The 20,725-nt window shown below is 40.1% G+C and overlaps 1 long non-coding RNA gene across 1 annotated transcript; it reads left to right on the forward strand.

The window, feature by feature from the left end:
• The first annotated feature begins 18,506 nt into the window (after positions 1 to 18,506).
• On the forward strand, positions 18,507 to 20,339 carry LOC145456321 (uncharacterized). Its single transcript, XR_013920574.1, has 2 exons — positions 18,507 to 19,174; positions 19,225 to 20,339. It is a non-coding gene; the product is annotated as an uncharacterized LOC145456321 (long non-coding RNA).
• Positions 20,340 to 20,725: the final 386 nt, after the last annotated feature.

Genomic DNA, 20,725 nt, shown 5'->3' on the forward strand with positions numbered 1-20,725 from the left:
CCGAAATACTGCGTTGATCTTAATTTCCATCATCGTGATATCGAAGTACATTTCTTTCGAATTCGTAACAACCGACTATGACATGATAAATTTTTGACAAGTTTACTTAGAAGGTTTGTTGCATATCGCGAAAAATAATATACCACTCATATTGATACTGTTACTCAATTGATCGATATTTTCAAACGAGTAAAATTTATTACTTGAGTTTCTCCGCTTACTATATGTAAATGTAAACTCATCCATCTTTCAAAACCACAACGAACAACGATAAAAAGTATGCAATCAAACACAACATGTTTTACTTTTGTAGGACACTAATTATTATCTCATTTCATACTAAGTGTATAAGAAAGATATTCATGACACACGAAAATATTCGATATTCCCATGCTACGAACCTGTACAATGATTGGTGGCGCTTTCAAACTGTTTCGATGTCACAAGAACTTTATTGTTTGAATGGTTGTTCATGTATCTTAATAATCAAATAGTTCAACACAGATCTAGTACGAACAGAAACATCAGAGTTGTTTACACAAAAGTTTGTATGCGTGCAGTATGCGAATATCATGTGTAAGTCGAGTACAATTGCGGTATCCATCCAAGTTTAGTTAACACAAATTCATTACAACGGAGTCGTGTAAACTTTCGTGAAAGAAAAGCATACCCACTTCCCGAGGGTTCTGTCAATGTCATAACAATAAACCAGATACTCCAACAACAGAGTACATATGTTTTCTAGTCACGGTCCCTACATCTTTCACAGAGATCAATCTACTTGCTACCGAAAAGTGCCGAGTCATCGCATGATTGTCCTCACAACAAAACAACCAGTAGATGGAGCTGTATTAAAATTTTCCTAACCCTTTGCACACCAGTGACAAATTGTTTAGTGTATCGAGTTGTTGTTCAGCGTCAAGTCTCCATGTTGAAGCATACATTAAAACAGTGCAATCACAATCCAATAAAAACCACGAATCTATTTTCATTTCCTCACAAACTGCCACATACAGAAAAATAAATTTTATTTTCCCAAAACATACTTGTAACTAGAGCCCGACCGATATTGGATTTCTGAGCCGACACCGATAAGACCGATATCCAGTACCTCCACCGATAACACCGATATATTCAGCCGATATTCAAAAGATATGGAATCTACCTCAAGGTCCATATTTAACACATCAGAGTATTTCTTTCAACAACTTTACAGCCATTGATATGCTTGAACATGAAATAAATGATCCAGGAACTATTAAAATATATCAAAAGCACCAATCCAGCAATTGCAGATTACAGTTCACGAAGCACAGTTTCTCTGAGTGAACTTCTGTGGTCTTCCATAGATGATGTATATAGTACTAAACACATTGAGCAGTCTTTCACTTGGTACCATAGTTAGTGGCACAGCAAGAATTGGATATCTTTCTTCATTTCGGTTCCACCGCTCCCTTGCAGGGGATCTTTCCTTCAATGGTTTCACCATATATTGATATTAATATTGATATTCTTCTGGCAATGCACCTGGAGCCTTCAGCAAATCATTAACAAATAGCTGAAGAGAATGTGCAAAACAACTCAAATTGTCCAAGTCTGCAACTGCTCCACCCATTCGGACCCTTGGGCCTTGACCATGACCAGCATTTCAACAATCAACATTTTACGCTCTTGTGTCAGAATTGGCCAATGTCATCATGGAATCAAAAATTTGGTCATTTATTGGCATTTGGTATCAATTATTGGCTTTACTCCACGTTTGCTTGATTTTCTTGCCCTCATGCTTGCATATTTCCTATCATGGTGGCCCCAGGCCCCGCAGGCCTCAGTCAGACGACTTCATACATTACTGGAATAATTAGCTCTGTTGGTACCGAACCGAGATATGTTTCGACGCGACGCTTTTCTCTGTCATTACGAGGGTCAGTCCAGCATGATTGAAGTTCTCATTTCTCTTACTGATTGAAATCTTCTGCAGACAACTATCTATCCAGCTGCTCTCTGTCGTTGGCGATCGATTACTGCAGGGGGATTCCCACGAAGTCAGTGGGGCATAACGGTGGTTAGTTATCTATAATATTTTTCAGATAGGCACGCCTACTGCCCTGTATGCAGTATGCACTATATGCAGCTTGGCCATTTATTTTTATAATTTACCGTCCTCACGTCTTCTATCGACTTCTCTGACTCCCTGCCACCATGTTGTGACGTCACGAAAATGGCCGATATTTTTTACCTTCAATGGCCGATACCGATATTTCTCTCCAAGCGTGATATCGACTCGATATTATCGGCGAGCCGATAATCGGTCGGGCTCTACTTGTAACCAATCGCTTTCATTAAACACACAACAACATAATAGTATTTACTTTCCACAACATAGACATTCCGATGTAGTCAAGAAATATTTTTAATAATCAAAATCATCGACTTCTGTTTACGGCGTTAGTGTGTGCATGTCATACATGTGGGGTCCGTATTAAAATGCAAACGACACGACTGAATGTCAGGAGATAGAAGTCTATCGCATAGATTTACATGTGGTCTTCGCTACGGTTTCAAAAAACGAATCATCTCTTTTGCATTGATCGAGACCGAGCAAGTTAGTTAATGGTCATGATTGTGTTTGTCATATGCGAATAATAGGGTTACTGTCAAATCTACATATAACAACCTTCTGGCACTCATAATAGCAATTTCATTCTCTCCCTTCGTAATAGTATACTCACGACAAGTATATTGTACAACTCGACAGCTACGTTTAACAAGACCAACGACACTGAGCCCACGACGTTTACCTATGTAAAATTACCACTTTCACTTGACAGTCCATCGTTTACCTGACTAAACATATCACCTTGCTTTGGAGATCTGACGTTTACCCAGAGTAAGAAACCATTTTCACTTGGAAATATATTTTTCCCCGGGTAACAAACCTTTTTTGACTTGGAAATATATTTTTTCCCTGAGCAATAAACAATTTTCACTTGGAAATATATTTTTTCCCCGGGTAACAAACCTTTTTCGCTTGGAAATATATTTTTTCTCTGAGCAACAAACCATTTTCACTCGGTAGTCCGTCGTTTACCTGAGTAAAAATATCATTTTCACTTGGAAAAATACTTTTACCTAGAGTAACTAATCATTTTCTTTTAGAAATATATTTTCTCCCTGGCTAACAAGCCCTTTTCGTTTGGAAAACTATCATTTACCTGAGTAACAATACCATTTTCGTTTTAAAAACGGACAACAACACCGGACAATTTGATATTTTTGTATATTGTTACAACAGGCAGCGACAAAATATACACCAACAACGACTCCAATACATTTGTGTAATCGCATATTCACTTGTTCAGGTGCATCCCATCGAAATCCTCAGTTACCCGCATGCAATGTGCTGTTGTACATCGATGTGTATGATTTGGAAATTGGACAATAGGTTTCGACAAGTCTGCGATGTCCGGGTTCGTGCTTTGGATTTTCCAGAATCAAAATGTCTGAATAAAACACCTCCTCGACTTCGGTAAATGTTTGGCACGCAGATAACGGCGGTCGGAAATCGAGGAATTTATGTTTCCATCGGGCTAACAACTCCAGGTTACTTGTGATTTATCTCACACGTGTTTACTATGTTGTGTAGCTCTTTATTGATCAATACATACCACACCATTCAGCTTGAAATCGGAAACCCCGAGAAAGAATTAACCGGATCCGGATATCAACTCTGAATCGATAAACCATATTCAAGTAAACATGCCACAACCTGTGTCTCCATGAAAATAACAAGACATCGCACAAATCAAGTATACTTCGCGATTATTTGCCCACACAAGTAATCACGTAAACGAGGTGTATGACATTACATACATCATGGATAACATCGTGTCTAGCATTACAAACATCATGGGTGACAAATTCGTCTTCTCAAGTCTCGTCATGCACCGACTCTGTACATTCAGTGTGGGTATAGATGACTTGGGGATAGACAAACAGACATCTTTGACCGTAACATGGCCTTAGCATGAACCGAGATGTATTCAGCTTGGGGGAAAAATTAGTCGCACACTATTTCACCGAGATTACACCCCTTTCACGGTTCACACCTTGATTTATCACCTTCTCAAGGTAGTTCGGGTTCTCAGATAGACTTGGTTCATGATTCGGACTTCGGGGTATAGTAAAATCAGGATTTGTAGTTTAATTACTCACTCACTCACTCAATGTCCTGTATATTGGTGGTGGTCCTATCCTGCAAACTGTTTGCTGAGAACGTAGCTCATCCGTTGGTTCAATGTATATACGGAGTGCGAAAACTGTCGCTGTTTTGACTATGTGTCACAATCAATACTAAATATGAGAATTCGTTACACGGGTGCAACGTCGCAGTCAGACATCCTTAACAGTGATTCTGTGTATGGAAATCTTAAATTCGATTGCGGTTTTTGTAATCCGGGTTACTGTGTTTCTGTGGTGTGAAGACTAAATTCGTGTTGATCCCCTCGCAAGAGCGTGATGTCTATTTTACACCTTGAGAAATTATAAAACGCATCTTCGAAACTTTTGGTCTAGTTCATCCGCTTGCATTTCGAAACGGACCATCCCCACAAGGCAATTGAAAAAACGTTATCGTTACCTGACCATATACAAGAGCATGGATGGACTACGCATAACTGTCCATAGTTTCCTCTGGCCCCACACCGTGGTTTTACGACACAGACAAGATGCGGCAGTGGAAATATTGAAAATGAAAAACGATACCTTGGTAACATTTGATTTGGATTTTACACCTGATGAACCATACACTCGATTGATACATTGGGACGACAACTCTATCGTCGAAGTCGAGGGAAAGGAAATGTACAGATTTGTTGGTGTCGTGGCTATTCAACGAAAATCGGGGTACATGATAGTACATGGTTCACATATATGACTATTAAATAGTATATTCATATTGGAATGAACCCGAATATTTTCGGCTGACACTCGTCAGGGGTAATCGTCAGCAACTAGTAGAGAATTGGAAAGAACATCGTATATCAACAAGAATTTCCAATTCTCTACTAGTTGCTGACGATTACCCCTGACGAGTGTCAGCCGAAAATATTCGGGTTCATTTCAATATGAATATACTATTTAATTGTATATTGAAGTTCTGTACCTCCAAGAAGCTCTTTATATATGACTATGAATATGCATAATGCTCTGTTCACTGTATCGATATCACCAATGGTATTTGAACGAATAACCATGTTACGGTCAAAGATGTCTGTTTGTCTATCCCCAAGTCATCTATACCCACACTGAATGTACAGAGTCGGTGCATGACGAGACTTGAGAAGACGAATTTGTCACCCATGATGTTTGTAATGCTAGACACGATGTTATCCATGATGTATGTAATGTCATACACCTCGTTTACGTGATTACTTGTGTGGGCAAATAATCGCGAAGTATACTTGATTTGTGCGATGTCTTGTTATTTTCATGGAGACACAGGTTGTGGCATGTTTACTTGAATATGGTTTATCGATTCAGAGTTGATATCCGGATCCGGTTAATTCTTTCTCGGGGTTTCCGATTTCAAACTGAATGGTGTGGTATGTATTGATCAATAAAGAGCGACACAACGTAGTAAACACGTGTGAGATAAATCACAAGTAACCTGGAGTTGTTTTCCCGATGGAAACATAAATTCCTCGATTTCCGACCGCCGTTATCTGCGTGCCAAACATTTACCGAAGTCGAGGAGGTGTTTTATTCAGACATTTTGATTCTGGAAAATCCAAAGCACGAACCCGGACATCGCAGACATGTCGAAACCTATTGTCCAATTTCCAAAACATCAGGGCTGTGGAGTCGGTAAATTTTACCACCGACTCCGGCTCCGACTCCGACTCCAAACATTTTCAATATTCCGACTCCGACTCCGACTCCTGAGTCTTTAAACGTACCGACTCCGACTCCGACTCCGACTCCTGGGTCTTTAAACGTACCGACTCCGACTCCGACTCCCGACTCCGACTCCAGCATTAATACCAATTTACATCGAAAATTATATGCCACATTGTCGGTTGAATGACTATCATACAACCATTAAACATATGCAAACATATGATTAACGGTGCATGCTACATTGTTTCATTGTGGCACAGCTCGAATTATCCACTATGCAATTAACATGAAAGAAAGATTTGCTAAATATCCTTCCTTTTTCAAATTTTTATAACATGGACTCTCTAATATCCTGAAATGTATGAATCATTCAAATATGGCAGATATCCAATCTTGTATAATAAAAATGTAGATAAAAAATCCAAGTGTAGCTCTTGTGTATGAGTCAGCAACTAATAAAGAGATTTAACCTACTAATTTTGTCATTGCACACTATACTGATTACAAGCACACACACTCTTACTACTAACAAACATTGGTCATAACTGGAATTTAGTTGAGTAGTCAAATACCATAGGCTATGTCTAGTCTACATGTACTTAATCAAGTATTTAAGGATTGGGACTTGCAGTCTTTCTTAATCATTTGTTCGACCCAAACAGCTAAGCTACACAACAAATATTTTTAATTTTGTCAAGTGGGAAGCATCGTTTGGTCATATTTACATCATTTTTACAATTTTACAAAACCAGTCGATGCATTTGCTCTGTCACAGTATCATGGTATAATTCCGAAAATTGCATCAATTTTGACTGCATCCCGAAAACGCATATTGCGATTTTCTTCCCCTGTGCAACTGAGTTGTAATTTGCAAGTAATGTCTAATTTTATCTATATCAGGGGTGGGCAACTTTTTCGGCAAAAGGGACACATGATATTTACGAACCATTGCGCGGGCAACTGGAATGTTGATAACATTTTTTAGTCGTCCGATAGGAGCGAACCGAATTAGGTAACATTGCAAACAATACCTATATTAATACGCTCTAAAATTTATAACAATATGTCATGCAACTGTGCAGTGCGCAATAAGGCCCTGGTCACGCGAGGCGCGAATTTTTTTTGCAAGATAATGGCTGAATTATAGCAATAAATATGTTTCTAACATACATTGGGGGTTGCATCTGTATACCACTGGACTCATTGAGCAAGGACAGGATTATGCGACGTTTAGACATAGCAAAATCGACGGTATCAGTGAACATGCCTCTATCATTTTGTGCAAATGTTTTGTCGACGATCTCGCTGCGAGTGCACAAGCGAAGCCGCATTTTGGACGACACGTTATCTCCTAATTGCGATTATAGTTAGACTCAATTCTGTGAATAATATGAATTTATAATTTTCAGAAGGGCGCTCAAATACTGAATGAAAGAATCTAGTGACAATGAATCATGCGAAGTATCGAGAAAAACTTCAAGTCAAATAAATCTGCTATGAAATATTCTACTTTATGGTCATATACGAAGATCTGGGATAAATGTGGCTGGCCCCTGGATACGTCAATGCGTCAGAACTGTTGTTTTAGTCATCATCAAATTTCGCGGTCATGCTAATCAAATTTTGCTTGGCCTTGCAATTGTACCTGATGTCATAAATAATTTCGAGAATTAACTCGCAGGCCACACCTAACTTTCTCGTGTGCCAAATTTGGCCTGCGTGCCACGGGCTGGCCGCACCTGATCTGTATGGTTATTATTAACAGTAATTGGTGGTACATAAAAATTCTATTGAAAATTCTTTGAAAGAAAATGTTTTCATGATGGAGAAGTTGGAGTCGGAGTTGGAGTCGGAGTCGGAGTCGAAGTCAGGGTCATTCTCACAAACTCCGACTCCGACTCCAGTCAGTATTTTCCCCGCGACTCCGACTCCGACTCCGACTCCAGCTGTTATAGTTTTCACGACTCCGACTCCGACTCCGACTCCATCAAGCGAAAATTACACTGAGTCCGACTCCGACTCCACCGACTCCGACTCCGACTCCACAGCCCTGCAAAACATACACATCGATGTACAACAGCACATTGCATGCGGGTAACTGAGGATTTCAATGGGATGCACCAGAACAAGTGAATATGCGATTACACAAATGTATTGGAGTCGTTGTTGGTGTATATTTTGTCGCTGCCTGTTGTAACAATATACAAAAATATCAAATTGTCCGGTGTTGTTGTCCGTTTTTAAAACGAAAATGGTATTGTTTCCCAGGTAAAAGATAGATTTTCAAGTGAAAACTGTATTGGTACTCAGGTAAATGATAGTTTTCCAAACGAAAAGGGTTTGTTAGCCAGGGAGAAAATATATTTCTAAAAGAAAATGATTAGTTACTCTAGGTAAAAGTATTTTTCCAAGTGAAAATGATATTTTTACTCAGGTAAACGACGGACTACCGAGTGAAAATGGTTTGTTGCTCAGAGAAAAAATATATTTCCAAGCGAAAAAGGTTTGTTACCCGGGGAAAAAATATATTTCCAAGTGAAAATTGTTTGTTGCTCAGGGAAAAAATATATTTCCAAGTGAAAAAAGGTTTGTTACCCGGGGAAAAATATATTTCCAAGTGAAAATGGTTTCTTACTCTGGGTAAACGTCAGATCTCCAAAGGAAAGTGATATGTTTAGTCAGGTAAACGATGGACTGTCAAGTGAAAGTGGTAATTTTACATAGGTAAACGTCGTGGGCTCAGTGTCGTTGGTCTTGTTAAACGTAGCTGTCGAGTTGTACAATATACTTGTCGTGAGTATACTATTACGAAGGGAGAGAATGAAATTGCTATTATGAGTGCCAGAAGGTTGTTATATGTAGATTTGACAGTAACCCTATTATTCGCATATGACAAACACAATCATGACCATTAACTAACTTGCTCGGTCTCGATCAATGCAAAAGAGATGATTCGTTTTTTGAAACCGTAGCGAAGACCACATGTAAATCTATGCGATAGACTTCTATCTCCTGACATTCAGTCATGTCGTTTGCATTTTAATACGGACCCCACATGTATGACATGCACACACTAACGCCGTAAACAGAAGTCGATGATTTTGATTATTAAAAATATTTCTTGACTACATCGGAATGTCTATGTTGTGGAAAGTAAATACTATTATGGTGTTGTGTGTTTAATGAAAGCGATTGGTTACAAGTATGTTTTGGGAAAATAAAATTTATTTTTCTGTATGTGGCAGTTTGTGAGGAAATGAAAATAGATTCGTGGTTTTTATTGGATTGTGATTGCACTGTTTTAATGTATGCTTCAACATGGAGACTTGACGCTGAACAACAACTCGATACACTAAACAATTTGTCACTGGTGTGCAAAGGGTTAGGAAAATTTTAATACAGCTCCATCTACTGGTTGTTTTGTTGTGAGGACAATCATGCGATGACTCGGCACTTTTCGGTAGCAAGTAGATTGATCTCTGTGAAAGATGTAGGGACCGTGACTAGAAAACATATGTACTCTGTTGTTGGAGTATCTGGTTTATTGTTATGACATTGACAGAACCCTCGGGAAGTGGGTATGCTTTTCTTTCACGAAAGTTTACACGACTCCGTTGTAATGAATTTGTGTTAACTAAACTTGGATGGATACCGCAATTGTACTCGACTTACACATGATATTCGCATACTGCACGCATACAAACTTTTGTGTAAACAACTCTGATGTTTCTGTTCGTACTAGATCTGTGTTGAACTATTTGATTATTAAGATACATGAACAACCATTCAAACAATAAAGTTCTTGTGACATCGAAACAGTTTGAAAGCGCCACCAATCATTGTACAGGTTCGTAGCATGGGAATATCGAATATTTTCGTGTGTCATGAATATCTTTCTTATACACTTAGTATGAAATGAGATAATAATTAGTGTCCTACAAAAGTAAAACATGTTGTGTTTGATTGCATACTTTTTATCGTTGTTCGTTGTGGTTTTGAAAGATGGATGAGTTTACATTTACATATAGTAAGCGGAGAAACTCAAGTAATAAATTTTACTCGTTTGAAAATATCAATCAATTGAGTAACAGTATCAATATGAGTGGTATATTATTTTTCGCGATATGCAACAAACCTTCTAAGTAAACTTGTCAAAAATTTATCATGTCATAGTCGGTTGTTACGAATTCGAAAGAAATGTACTTCGATATCACGATGATGGAAATTAAGATCAACGCAGTATTTCGGAGGTGGGTGTGCATCGTTTGGTATGTTCAGCAATCACTAAATGACCAAAATATCAAACTGTGCATACAACTCGGCTAATTAAACGATAGAGTTACAAGTCGGATGTAATCTCGATTTACAGATGACAGCTTGATGATATAAAGCTCAACCACTCAAATGTGTTCATTGCAAAGTATTTGACACAAACAAAATATCGAACGAAGAGCAACCACTTGGTTTCATTACCGGGTGAGTGAAAATTGTTTTCTGTTGGCTAGGTATGATTTGCATTTAGAAAAACGATCTACACCGATTAGGTGACACTGTTTAATATCCAGCGAGTGAGTGAAATTTCTTAGGGTTTTGATTTACCGAGTTAATTATCAGCGATGGCCAGGTATGATTTGTATTTATAAAAAGCGACCCACACCGATTAGGCGACACTGTTTAATATCTAATGAGTGAGTGAAATTTCTTAGGGGTTTGATTTATCGAGTTAACTACCAGCGATTCAATCACATCCAAGTAACGTATTTTAGTGACCGAGTATTGTGACGAATGACAATGGGGAAATTTCCAACTTCTCTGATCGTGTGCGTTACACAATTAGTTCTATAGTACGCATTCAGTGAACATCATACAAATTGACAACAACTTTCCTTAGTTTGGTTACATGATGACAATTATTCTGGAGGTTCAAATCGACATCGCTACTATGAAAGCAATACAAACACATTTTTGTAGATTTCAGTGTAGCACACACTTCGATATTATTGTTATGGGTTTTGTATTAACCAAGACCAGTTGAATAGAATCGATCCAGTAAAGATACCTCTATTTACTTTTTGATGATCAAAATCTTAGAGTGTGACCTCGTAATGTTTTTACATTTCACGCATTTTCGACAGAGAGTGTGAACAGAGTTTAACACAGATTAAATGACACCGCCCCCGGAGCCCAAAGTGATATTTTCGTACTGCGTAATGTGCGTATGTTTCAATTCGATGTCGCAGATTCCGACAATAAAGTATTGCACCGGTTGTTAATCAGCAAACGAAATTGTTGTTTCATCTTTAGTTTGGTTACTGGAAACAATTACATTTGTAAAATATTTTCTGATATCCGCGATACGCAGAGTGATATGTACCAAGGTGGAATAATTTTTTCAATCATGAACATTTCATACACGCATAGTTTTACAACTCGATATGTTAATAACAACGGTACTGAAAAGTTTGTTGCTGTCATAATAACCTTTACCACAACGCCGGGTCTAATTAACGCGAATAATTTAATAATCAAGTCATGATAGACCATTACAAAATCTCATATGTTAAATCGATGTGACAATCCTTATGTTTACATCACGATAATTTTCGACATGATACCGGCGTTCGATTGTAATAAATGAATTCTCAACTACGTTGGTCAGAAATTCAAATCTCGTATACTCAAACATATTATGTTAATCTCAAGTCGCCGGCACCGAGAAGCAATTACTTTTGTCTTACAAAATATACCGCGTAGTAATTTCTTTGTCTCGCGGAATAGTAACGACTTTTACAGTTGAACAAAAAAAGACGAGTTGACGGTATATGCCTAAAACCGAACTTGCTATGGATTTTGGATTGTGGTGATTACTCGCGTAGTCTTGTCTACTTTTCATAAGGATACTGTTGAGTTGGTTGGGTAAGTTACAAACGGATTGACTTGACAAGGTTTTTGTATTTTACTCTTTTGTGTATGGCAAGATGTTAAAATGTTGAGATATCATAGTGATAGTATTTCTGAAACTATCTTTGCCAAACGGAAAGTTGGATCGCGAATATAGTTGTAATATTTCATTACTTGTTTCAAATCAATATGCGTATAATTTCGAAATGTGACTGGGCGAAAGTTGGTAGTTATGATTGTCAATCTATTTCAATTCAGACTATGTCAAAGTCCTAATATTTCATTTTGGATTATCTGAATTTACCTTTAGTACACCCCGCGAATGGATTCCGACGCCGCACTATAACATTTTTGATAATAAGGACTCAAGGATTTTCAATCAATAATAGACCTACCTGATTTTTTGGTAATGCTAGAGTTGACAAATGATAAGTTGTGTGTTTTTGTTAAGAGTTTGATTTCAAGTTGATAAAGACAATAACTGTATAATGCACATACTTGTGATTCTTGATTCTTGTAGAGTTATAGTTGGTGTTGATTCTATAGGTGTGAAAACAGCGACGCGGAATGTGCGAATAATTCGATCTGGCTGAAAGTCGGCGTCAGTAATATTCAGGTTACGGTCGATTCAAAAGAATTTCTAAAAGGATCAGAGTTGTACCGAATTAAAACATTAAGATACGAATCAACTTGAGTTGTTTAGTGAATTTCATTTCAAGTTGACAAATTGACACATTACTTGTATATTCGCATGATTCTTATCATACAACTAAAGTCGACCACGTTCCGAAGTGTCAAAACATATAGCGACCACCAGAAAGTGTCAAATTGTTGGTTTACGAATCACCGTCTGCGACGACTCTGTGACAAACTAATTACGGAAATATTACCTTGTGAGCGATCGGTATGTCTGTAACACCAAATCATGAGCGATCGCTATGTCTGGAGCATTACCCTGTGAGCGGTCGTAGGATTTTAAAATTATTTCACACCTTTATGAATAAGCGTTCACTTCAAAAAGGATTAGGGTTAGAGCAAAAATAAGTGACAATTTGTCGCTATTCAAGTTACCGACACTGACGGTCTGTTATTCGTTACTTATTAAATCTTACGAGCGAAATCAAGTTCTGTGACAAACTGCTTACGAATATTTCACCGTGTGAGCGATCGATATGCATGTAACACCAAGTCGCGAAAGATGGCTATGTCCGAGACATTATCTGGTCCGCGATCGCAGGGTTTGCAAACTATTTCAAACCTATTTGGAGTGTTAGTTTGTGAGCGTGGTTATTGCTGATATTCGAATCGCCGTCTACGCCGGCTCTGTGGTAATCTAATTACCCAAATATTATCATGCAAGTGATTCCTAGATTTAGCAAACTATTTCACACCCTTTTTGGTGAAAGTACGACATGTCGCCCGCAGTCTATAAACGAAAGTACGAATCATCGCCGCACCCATAATAATAACGATATATCATTGTCGCACTCACCGTAAACTTTAGGATCAACTCGGACCGGTCATATATAATAATTTGCGACATATACATCAGCTAAGAACCAATGACGTCACTATTTACCATACCAGATACATATTCAACACCATGCCGCCGCGCCTATACCCGCAACGTTAGTCAAATCATCAACAGTCTATACCCGAAGGGTCACCATGTCACCGCGCCTATACCTGAAAGGTAACCATGCCATCACGAGTTTTCACGGCACCGTGCCACCGCGCGTATACCCGAAAGGGCGATTCACGGCCGCACCCATAAGACACAGTAGCCGCATGCCACCCCCGCCATAAGACGCAATAGCCGCATGCCAACTCACCCATAAGACATAAGAGCCGCATGCCAACACGAGTTTCGCAGCCGCGTGCGAGCGATCCCTATACTGAAAAGAGTTACCGTGCGAGAGGGGCCATAAGACGCAATAGCCGCATGCGAGCGGGCCCATAAGACATAAGAGCCGCATGCCCACACGAGTTTCCCAGCCGCATGCGAGCGGGCCCATAAGAACCCCTGCCACATCACGACCGATCTATACTACTACTAACAGTGCGCAACCACTCTCCAATATGGTGATAAAACAAACTACTGGGGGGCTTTGCCCCCCAGACCCCCTAGGGCTCTAGGCTTTTCCCGTACTTATCTTCTACATTGGGTGCCCATTTAGTAGCAGTGTCCCTAAACGCGCGAAGCGCGAAAATTTTATATAGTTCATGATTGCATCGGACAATATGATCGAGAATTGCATATATCTTGCTATCAATTTTTATCCTTTCCCTGCTCACATAATCAGATTTACCGGTAGAGCTGATCCAGTGAGGTGTGTTGGAATAGACATGCCCTCTAAATAATAATAAAACATCTTCGGGCGTACCCGTTGATATAATGACTTCGTTACATGATGCTATTTCGTGACCCCTATCTGCTATGTCAAAAGATGTTGAAATCGTCAAAACGTACTAAAGTAAAAGACGTACACGATTTCAAATTGGTATTTCTTAACTGGAAAATAATGTTCCCTGGATATGGCATTTGTCTTGTTGTGGGACTCGGTTCGCCAGGACAGGAATATTCGGCGCCAGCCATTTAGGCGCCGATGGACATGGACAATCACACATATATTTGTATATATCGAAGTTTTCGGTCAGCACCGGGGCAGTCTTTTTCGCCCAAGGTTTTCTCACTGCTGATCGTTCTGGCGCACTTCTTGGAGTCGCATGTTACATAGCCTTTAACTTCATATGTCTTGGCGCATCATGGTGCGGTAATGGCCTACGCTTAACTATGCCCATTTCTATAAATCATGCGTAATTTTTGTTGGGAAAGTGTACCCAATAATCAGATATCTGACAATAATAAAACGCGCGTAGCGCGAAAAAAAAATCCTGAAAAATTCCAAAAAAATTCACCATGATTTATGTTAATTCTCGAAATAATTTTGGACCCCCATCGAGCTCGGCCCCTCCAATTGGGGGGGTTTGTGTGTGAAAGTTACGGACCTGAGTAAATCTTACGCAATGTTCATGCCACGCGGAGAAGACTATTCGTTAGTTTCTCGGAGATTAACTTCGAGCTAGCCCATTAATATTTATAACTTTGTTAAACCATGTTATTTCGCCATTCCCAGAAAATAATGCGCTATTGAAATGATATCAGTATCGCTCACGCGTACGAGGCCATACTAAAAAAATATCTTCGGTGAGGCGCACGTGATAGTGAATTCCTATTTCTTCACGTAGCGCAATAGTTACCTTTGTGGGGCGCACTTGTACCTCGATTTCAGACTTCAGTGATAACACTATTTGGCCCTGACAATGTTCCATCCTAATTTTCACGAATCTGCGCGCCTGCGTGGTCCATTGGACAACAGTGCGCAACAACTATAAAAAAAACATCATTTCTGATTTTTTGTGCGCAGCGTAGATTTTCTGTGCGCAGAGACCGTTTCAGCACTGCGCATTTGCGCACGTGCGCAGCTTAGAGGGAACATTGATGACAATGCTGTCTGTGGATTGAAGCCAGCCTTATTCCCCGATTTTTGTACCACCGACACATTGCATGTAATGTCATACACCTCATTTACGCGAATACTTGGTATGGGTATTTAATGTGTGGCTGGAATACGCATTTTTATTTTTCATGGAGACAAAACACGGGGTGTAACATGTTTACTTGAATATTAGTCGTTGGTTCATACGAAGATATGCACGTCGGAACATAAGAGCCTACAACTTGCAGGCCAGATAATGTTGAAATTATGGGGATATACAGACATGTCACATTTATGCTGCCCTAGCTTTATAGTTCCCGACTTCTTTTGGTCTTGAAATCGAGCCAATCTTGCCGCTTTTGGGTTGCCAAATAATCTATTATATTAATATGCAGTGTAAAATAACTTACTCTGCACGATAGTCTTCACTCACAGCACATGAATTTTAATATACAGCGTCAGCGTCGATTTATAATAGATAATCCAGTCGTGTAGGTACATATAGTTACATGGTAAGCGGTAACCAATATACACGTCCGTAAAGAGCAGACCTGAGCAAAATGCAGCCCACGTGGGAAGTAAACCCTAGTGCGGAGAGGATCGACAAATTCTCTGGTCCGACTCCGATCCGGTTGTTCAATTCTCTGGTCCGGCTCCGATCCTGCTCCGGCCGTATCAGGAAAAGTACTGATCCGGCTCCAATCCGGTCCGGCCAAAAATGGAAAAGTCCGGCCAGAAATCCGGCCCTACTCGGTACGGAGGCTCCGTGAATTGATAAATATGCCTCGTTTATGTTCACACTGGCTTGGAGGTTACTTACGTGTGGTTGGTTGGTAGTTATATAGTTATAAAAGTAATGCTTATCCATAAAGATTCTGACCGGATCAAAAAAGTAGTGATCCGGCTCCGGCCGTAACAGAAAAAGTACTGATCCGGCTCCGATCCGGTCCGACCAAAATTGTAAAAATCCGGCCGGATATCCAATCCGGCTCCGGTCCATGCTCCGCACTAGTAAACCCACAGGCTGCACAAACAGAGCCGCAAATGCGTGTACTTTTAAGCCTGCTTTGTTTATCTGTCTACAGCAGGGGTGTCAAAATCAACTTGCGTCGCGGCCGGATTCAAACCTTCGGAACGCTCGCGGGCCGCACCATTCAAATGATTTCAAATTCTTACCTCGAAATCCAAGTCATTGTGTTTTACTGGAGTAGGCCTACTTTATTATCAGGCATTATATTATATTACGGATCATAATAAGGGTTCTATTTTAGCAACAACGTTATTCGCAAACAACGGAATTGGCAAAAATACGATGATTGGCAGATTGAAATAAGAGTTATAAACAGGGTTGCCATCGACATGGACCTAAAATAAGGACAGTCGAAAAGGTAGATTAGCATTAAAAAAACGTTTTTATACATACTCTGTGTGAGTTGGTATAGCGGTCTATCCCATGCCCTCCAGGTTAATGTCACAATTGCATGGTGCGAAAGAGCGAAACACTCGCCCTCCATAAGCTTCGTTTGGTACATTTGAATTCTCACTCATAATCGTTAAGAATGCTCATTGATCTTAGCTAATCAGATTTAGCCTTATTAGTAGTAAAAACTATATTTGCAATATCATTTAGATAAATTTATCATTATAGCTTGACTACTTTTTAACCCAAGTGTCGACTGCACTGCTCCCTTTTTCACTACACAATAGATGCTGCCTTCCCAACAGTTTATTCTGCTGCAGACTAAACAGCGAAAACCTGGTACTGGCAAGTCGAAAACAAGGACATTTCTTAAAAATAAGGACAGCCGAGTTTTTTAAGACCTGGCCTTTCAAAATAAGGACAAATCTTAGAAATAAGGACGCAGACTCGAGTCACGTTTTTCAGATGACTCGACTTGTCTCGCGTCATTTTCTCAAAATACGGAAATGACTCGACTCGACTTGGACTCGAGTCATTGCGCATGACTCGAACCAATTCATATGACTCGAGAATCAGACGGCCAAGACCGACGTTTCATTGTAATTTCGAGGAATAGTAAAGTAATCACACTATTGGGTTTTCGTCCATTGGTACTGGTAGTTGTAAATGCGTCTATAGAAACTGCTGAAGATGACGAAAATTAGTATATTATAAATGCGAACCATTCGATATCACCAAACAAATTTATACAAAGTGGATTTACCAAGCCTTTAACTGGAAAATTGGCAGTCAACACAATGACTTGGAGTCGACTCGAGTCATAATACCATGACTCGGACTCGACCCCCTGCTCGGTGATTTGGACTCGGACTTGACTCGGTGTCGAATTGAAAATGACTCGAGTCAAAACTATAAAAGTGAGATGGACTTGTGATTCAGACCCTTGTGACTTGGTTACAACCCTGTAAGGACGGTATTATTGGCAACCCTGGTTATAAACCACTAAAACAGTGGCTCTGAATGCGATGCAATGAAAAGATAGGAAAGTGTCGAAGCGACTTGGCTCAGTCTATTGAATCAGACACCCACCTTGGCCTACGCGACGTAAAGAGGAGGCATGCACACTTAATGAAATGTAAAGAAGATAGTGTAGAAAAAGGCAAGTAGCAAAAAAAGGGGTGGCATGTCACGGAAGGCGAGATCGATAGGTCAGTCGTGGTCCGGTAATGTTGAGGGTGGAATAACATTCACTTAGTAGTAATTGCTTGTATTTCGACTTGAATGTGGACAGGACATGCTCGTCGACTGTCGGATGGCCGGCGGGATACTGTTCCACACATCGGGTTGATGGAGCGATGATCTTTTCGGTCGATCATATGATATTTGGACGACGTGGACGCGCGTGTGTTGTACTTGTGCGCTTTCGATTCCGAGGTAAAAAAGTCATTGAAATATTCGGGACAACGACCGCAGTGGAACTGATACATAAACTTGGCGATTTCTAGTTTCCGCATATGTTTAGGATACCGAATCTCTTCAGCAGCGACTTGTTGGATGGACAGCCAGGCCCCTGTGGGGCCCTAGCAATGATACGGAGAACCTTATGCTGTAGTTTTTGCAGTGGCTCGAGTGCAGTTTTACTGGCTGACCCCCAACAGAGGATGCCATATTGTAACTTCGACTGGATTAAGGATTTAAAGAGTATCAGAAGAACGCAAGATGGTATGAAGCGTTTAAGGCTGTAGAACAGGCCGCACTTCGGTGATAATTTAGTGTCTAGGGACTGAATATGATCCCTTTTTTAAGTCGTAATCCGCCGTTAGCTTTGCGTATGCGTTGTGAGGTAGGGGAGATGTGGTACCGATGGATCACATGATTACACTCCGTGAACTTGTCTACAATTGCTTGCTGGCAAAATCATTCCTCACACACTGGCGTAGCAGCCACCTGGCGGTTCTGGCTCTGCGCCAGGGGCGGCAGGCTCGAAGGGGGCGGCAAAATGAGCCTGCACCAGCCGGCTAAAAGCAGCGTAATTGGTAGTCCTATAGCTGGCGTCCCGCGAGTTAAATTTAATCAAACTGGTCTCAATCGAAAGCTAGTGTTGCGCTGATTCCGAAAACACAAATTAATAAGTTAACATGGCAATGGAACCACTCCGAAATCGCCGTCATGGCCGGTTGTTCATGACAATCGCAACACAATGACCAATTGACCATGATAATGGAAATTATATCGAGCGATTATTCGGAACTACGCTGATTTTCAGACTAGCATTTAAATTGTATTTCCGGAATCAGGGCACCAATAGCTTTTAGGATCAGTATTGTTAAATTTAAGCGCTCAGAAGGCCTTGCCAACTATAGGATGACCAAGGCCAATAATGCTGCTTTTAGCTGGCTCAGCAGTAGGCTTGTCTGCGTATTCAAGTGTGAGAACTAAGTTGCGCATCTGTTCGTAGGTTAGTGATCTATACTCTGGGTTACGATTTGGTACAGCAGACCGAGATAGCTGTGAAGGTAAACCAGTCCTAGGAATTGCTTAAGATGGTAATAATTGTCAGATTGACAGATTGCGCTTAAATTTATACAAGTGTTAATTAAGACTCGAAAATAAAACGTGTCAAGAGAGTGGAGCTTTCTTTAGAAAGAAGAAGAAAGCAAGACAAGCAGAAATACAGAGGCAGATTTAAACTTGAAGCTGAAACTAGGTTTACCGGCATACACCACTTAAATGATATGTTTTGATTTTTAATCCCCAGGCGCTGCTGCAAAGCGAAAGTCCCAATTTATTCACCAGCGCTTTTAAAAGCACTCATGACGACGAGGTGGACTTTATGGAGTAGGCTGCGGAAATTGACAGATTTAAGACGCTGGTGCGGAGCAGTGAAACCACGTTTGATCGTATAGTGCAACAGCGTTTGATGTTTTACAGGTGTTAGTTAATGCAAAGCTACTTGAATCGACACCGTATTTATGCTCGTGTCTGTAACTTTATCTGACCATTGGTGTTTCAAATACGAGCTGTGAGAGGAGCTTCTCAAAGCTCAAACTGATTAGGTCGTATTTACGTTCTGCCATGAATGATGATCGCCTATCAGCTCTATCCAGTCTGTCTATAGAAAGAGACTACGTTCAAAAACTTGAATTTGAGGATATTATCGCTGATTTTGTTTCGGCGAAAGCCCGAAATGTTATGTTTTAAGGTGGCTATTGATTTTCTATTTGCACAATATTATTATTATTATGAATTCAAGGCACTTCAATGACGCTTGTTAGGCCTTGTGCATCACGACATGGAAATTATACAGTTCAGTGTCATTGTCTTTTTAAGTATCGTTGATATTTGCGTCTTTCTACAAGCGCTTCGCGATCGTTCACTTTCATTTCACTATTCACTCTTCATTTCACTCTCCCATGCATTCAACTTCTGGTCTCGGATGCCGACTTTGTGCAACGTGGCTTACTGCGTTTCTGGGTCTTTTCAAGACACTGTTAGTACAGCGGAATCAGCGATGAAGAGCCCAGATAAACCTCCGACACATAGAAACTAGCTTGAACATGGGTTCGGACTAACCACCATTGGTGCCGCAGCGCAGTTGATTTACACACTGCGCCACTCGCCTCCCCTATGTGCACAATACATTCGTTCGCTATTTCTTGTCTTGATTATTTGTGGCCTTATTAACGTTGAGACGGTGACGCTGAAACGCGGCGTATTATTTGTAATTATTTTTATCGATAAGATTGCTTGAACTGGAATCTATGTCGAAATTTGCTGCGGTCTACTTAGGGGGGCGGCATTTTAATCGAGAGCCAGGGGCGGCACCGCATGCTGCTACGCCAGTGTCCTCACATACAAAAAAATTCGACGTGCGCGAGCTATGGGGTCTCTCACAAATGTTTTTTTGTTTTGGGGGGTGTATAGTAAATTTATATCGACATATACATTTTTCTTTGTAACCTTCAACACGAACAGCCTCGAATTTTTCATTGTTATGGAGATTGGCATT

Source organism: Botryllus schlosseri, chromosome 2 (genome assembly GCF_051294905.1).
Source record: "Botryllus schlosseri isolate E-star chromosome 2, Bs_hap1, whole genome shotgun sequence".
NCBI classification, from domain to species: Eukaryota; Metazoa; Chordata; class Ascidiacea; order Stolidobranchia; family Styelidae; genus Botryllus; species Botryllus schlosseri.